This window comes from Puma concolor, chromosome B3, assembly GCF_028749965.1.
Source record: "Puma concolor isolate L17-30 chromosome B3, mPumCon1.1.hap2, whole genome shotgun sequence".
Taxonomy (NCBI): domain Eukaryota; kingdom Metazoa; phylum Chordata; class Mammalia; order Carnivora; family Felidae; genus Puma; species Puma concolor.
The window spans coordinates 63,149,722-63,155,057 of NC_141672.1; positions in this window are offsets into that span (position 1 = coordinate 63,149,722).

Consider the following 5,336-nt stretch of genomic DNA (forward strand, 5'->3'; position numbering starts at 1 on the left):
TTATAATTTAAAATTTAATCAAGAGTCCAGGCCTGGCTTAACTAGATTCTATGCTTCAGGGTTTTACCAGGCTGAATTGTATGTGTCAGCCAATGCTGTGGTCTCATCAGAGGCTACCGTGGGTATATATCTGCTTCCAAGTTCCCTCAGGTTGTTAGCTGCTTCAGGTCTCTTGCTGGAAGCCACTTTTAGCTCCTAGAGGCTATCCACAGTTCCCTGCCATGTTAGCTTCTCTAACATTACCATTTATTTTATGGCAGTTTACCTTAAGGACAGTAAGGGGGAGTTTCTGGCACCTCTGCTAACAAGATGGAGTCTTATATACATCATAGATAATTATGGAATGACATCCCATCACCTCTGCCATGTTGTATTGGTTAAAAGCAAGTCACAAGTTTGCTGAAACTGAAGGGAAGGCCATTACACAAAGGCATGGACACCAAAGGACAGGTATCTTTGTGTGTGTGTGTGTGTGGGGGGGGGGGGTCATGTTAGGTTCTGTCCACAACAGTAACCTTGACACTTTTGAAAATTACTTTGTAGAATACTCCTCACTTTGGGTTTTTATAAAATGTGCTTCAGTTTGGATTTGTTTGGTATTTCTTTATGATTACATTATGATTAGGTAAAGAATCTTTTTCTAGAATATCACAAAAAGATGTTGAGCTCTTCATATTGCTTGCTGTCTCAGAATTTGTGTGCCCTATTATTAATATTCAAATTGACAATTTGAATTAAGTAACATCTCTTTTCCCTTATGTAATTATTAAGTGTTCTGTGGAAAGATGCTTTAAAACTGTGTAACTATCTCCTTCTTCATCTATCAATTTAGTTATTTAATAACTAAATTTAAAATTTTAGTTATTTAGTCAGTATGGTCTTGTGGTTTATTGTTTAATTCAATGTTATTTTGGTGCTCAAATTATCCCAGATTTAACCAGTAGAAGTTCCAAGTTTGCTTGTGTGTTCTTTTAACATGACACCATCATTCTTTGAGTACTTCCTTACTCTCTGACACAATATGATATCCAGGCTCATGCACTTTCCTTGCTCTAGTGCGTTACTCCAAGAAACCCTTTACCAGCATTCTGTGTGCAGATTCACATTACTGTCTGGGGTCACTTGCTCTCAGCTTGAAGAACTTCCTTTAGTATTTCTTGTGAGTCTGCTGGCAACAAATTCTCTCAGTTTTGTTTATTTGGGAGTCTTTCTTTTGCCTTCATTGTTGAAAGCACTGCTGGGTATAGAATTCTTGGTTGAACTTTTTTTTTTTTTAATCTTTGACTACTTTAAATATTTTAACCCACTGCCTTCTGGCCCCTATTGTTTCTGCTGAAAAGTCAGCTCATAATTTTACTGAGGTTCCTTATAACTGACTAATTTCTTTTATTTTGCTGCTTTCAAGATTTTCTTGTCTTTCATCATTTTTACTATGCTGTGCCTGCAGTTCTCTTTGAGTTTACCCTATTGGGATTTTGTTGAGCTTCCTGAGTATGGAGGTTATTATTTTTCAATACATTTGAGAAGTTTTCAGCCATTATTTCTTTGATATTTTTGTTTATTCTCCCTTCCTTCTGATACTCCCATTATTTGTATGCTGGTGTATCTAATGGTGTCCCATATCTCTGAGGCTCTGTTCATTTTTCTTTACTCTTTTCTCTCCCTGTTCTTCAGCTTGTAAAATCTCTATCAGTCTATCTTAAAGTTCACTAATTCTTTATTATGCTAATTCAAATCTGTTGAGATTCTCTAGTCAATATTTTATTCCAGTTATTGTACTTTTCAACTTCAGAATTTCCATTTAGTTCATTTTTATAATTCCTCTTCGTTGACATTTCCTATTTGATGTGACAGTGTCATCACACCTTCCTTTGTTTCTTTAATCATTCTTTACTTTAGTTCTGTAGATATGTATATAAAACCTACTTTGAAATATTCTATTAACATTTATTAAAATATTATTAAAATATTATTATTTTAAATTAATTTGTCATCTGGTTGCTCTCAAAGGTAGTTTATAGATCTGCTTTTTTCCCTGATGTATGAATCACGTTTTCTTATTTTTCTGTATGCCTCATAAATTTTCATTGGAAACTGGACATTTTGGATACTATATTGTAGCCATTCTGGGTACTGCTACCCCTTGTCCCCTATAGTGAGCTTGTTATTTCATTATTTTTTTACTGACAGGTTGGATTATTTTAGTGACGTCTATTTTTCTCCCACATTGTTACATTGCTGATGTTGTTCCTCTAGGAGGCACAGTTTTGGGAATGTTCTTAGTCACTCAATCTCAGACCACACCAAGCTGTTAAACTACACTAATTGCAGGGCTGATTGCTCTACTGTTTTCAATAATGCCCTAAGGAATTAGTTCTTGTACAAACAGATCCAATCAAATTGTGGCTCTTTTGAAGGAATAGTTTTAGATGTCAGTGTTTGATATTTGTTCTAAACCCAGGAGGGATCCTCCTAGCTGTCTTATTTTCCTTTCACTCCTGCAAACTAGCCAGCCTTAGTCTTGGCTATATCAACTGCCTTTTACTACATATCTACTATTTCTGAGAACACCCTTAGGCTTAAATTTTTCCAGTCTCTGTTGTAAATGAAGACAGTTACTTTGAGAAAAAATTAGGAGGTATTTGGTTCATGGCCTGCCTCTCCCCTAAGACAAACTCTCTGAGTAAGGGCCCAGGAGCTGAGAGGAGGGACAATGAGGTCCTCTTAACTTGCTTCTTCTGGTAGGGAGCTACCATGTCAGGAGCTTGGGTAAGGGTTATCAGGGTCCCAACCCTTCTAGGATGCTACTCCCAAGGTAGAGCCTCTCTACTACAAGCAGGATTGGACACAAGAAGGGATCCCTACTCTTCCTGAACTCATTCAGGAATTAGCCTGAGCAACAGGCAGTTGGGGGCAGGGTGAGAAATGCTAGGATCCTGCTAGTCCCAGGAAGAAAGCCCTCCAGCTCAGAGCTGGGGAGTGTATGTGGGGGGTTGGGGGGGGGGGAATCTCTGCCTCCCTGATTTGGGAGGGGAGAAAGAGGGAGTGGTCTGATTCAAATACCATACACTTGCCTTTCTTACCTAGTTATTTTTCTTTTTTTTAACTTAGATTTTCCTGAGTGGATTTTTTTTCATTTGCTATTTGCATTAGGATCATTTCCAAAGGTTTTAATAATCTGTTTTTGTTTGTTGTTTGTAATTTTGACCAGTTTTTAAAAATAATTTTGACCAGTTTTGACCAGTTTCACTGGGGAGCAAGTCAGAAGAACACCTCATGTTGTCATGCCAGCAATTAATCTCACAGCATTTTAAACATTTTAAACTGAATTTTTAACTTAGCAGTGTTGTTTTTGTGTAGTCATGACCCACGGCCCATATACATTTCAGAGTTTCTACATATCAGAGTTCTTTTACATTATCCATCACTGCATCTTTTCCCAGACCTTTGCATTGTCTGTTCTCTCTGCCTAGAACTCCCTTTCTCCAGATATTTGCAAGGCTTCTCCCTCTCTTCCTTCAGATAATTGCTCAAGAATCATCTTTTTAGCAAGGCTTTCTTTCACTATCCTATTTAACATTGAATTCTCCATCCCTTCTTATCCCCCTTTTGTGTGTGTGTTGTTTTGGGGTGTTGTGTTTTTTTTTTTGTCATTTTTGGTCAGAGATTTTTAAAAAAATCTCTTTTGTTCACTGCTGAATTCTTAGCACCTTCAAGTATCCTGCACATAGTAGGCACTAACAAAAAGTTATTAAAATAATATTCTTAACATCTTATGCATTATTAATTCAACTAATGTAGATCAATGATTGTAAATTGTGATAGTAATTGATAGCTAATAATAAGGTTTCCTACTCTTCAGACATGGAAATTGAGGTACAGAGAAGTTGAATACCACAAGGCCACAGATGAGAGATGAGAGAAAAAAATTATGGAAAATGAGAACAGACTTAGGGAACTCAGCAACACCATCAAGCATAATAACATTCGCTAAATAGATGTATATATCCAGCAAGGCTATCATTCAGAGTAGAAGTAGAGATAGTTTCCCAGACAAACAAAAGTTAAAGGAATTCATGACCACTAAACCAGCCCTATAAGAAATGTTAAAGGGACATTTGAGTGGAAAGGAAAGACCATAAATAAGAGTATGAAAAGTAGGAAATACAAAAGCAGTAAAAATAAGTGTATCTGTAAAAATAATTCAAGGGACTCAAAAAATAAAAGGGTGTATAGTATGATATCATATACCCAAAACAGGGGGAGGAAAGGAGTAAAGAATGGGTTCAAACTTAAGTGACCATCAACTTAATACAGTCTGCTATATACAGAAGATATTATGTACAAACCTAATGGTAACCACGAATCAAAAACCAGTAATAGAGATGCAAAAAATAAAGAGAAAGGAATTCAAGTGTATCACTAAAAAAGCCAACTAATCATGAGAGAAGAGAACAAGAGAAGAAAGGAATGGAAAAAAACTACAAAAACAACCATTAAACAAGTAACAAAATGGCAATAAATACATGCCTATCAATAATTACTTTGGATGTAAATGGACTAAAAGCTCCAATCAAAAGACAAAGGTTGATAGAATGGATAAAAAAACAAGACCTATCTATATGCTGCCTACAAGAGATTAATTTCAGACCTAAAGACACATGCAGATTGAAAGTGACCAGATGGAGAAGCATTTTTCATGCAAATGGATGTGAAAAGAAAGCCATGGTAACGATACCTATATTGGACAAAATAGAGTTTAAAACAAAGATTGGAAATAATCTAAATGTACAGCAATAGTAAATTTAAAAAGAAAGTATAGTATATCCATACACTAGAATATTATGTAGAATATTATGTAATCAATAAAAATTGCATTGTGAAAGAACACACAATAGTATAAAAAGATATTCTTAGTATACCATAAGGTTTATTTCAAAAGATAGTTATAGGTCACCTGGGTGGCTCAGTTGGTTGAGTGTCCAACTCTTGATTCCAACTCAGGCCATGATCTCACCGTTAGTGAGACTGATCACCTCATCAGGCTCTGTGCTGACAGTGTGTAGCCTGTTTGGGATTCTCTTTCTCTCCCTCTCTATCTGCCCCTTCCCCACTTGTGCTCAGTCTCTCTCTCAAAATAAATATAAACCACCTTAAAAGAAGGTACATATACATTTTATATGTATATAAATGAAGAATAAAGAGTAAACATGAAAGAAACCAAAATATTAATAATGTTATGAGTCCCTATAGAATTATGGATTATTTTCTTTTCTGTATCTTATATTTGTTTTCTAAACTTTCTGTAATAAACATTACATTTATGGAAGAAGAAA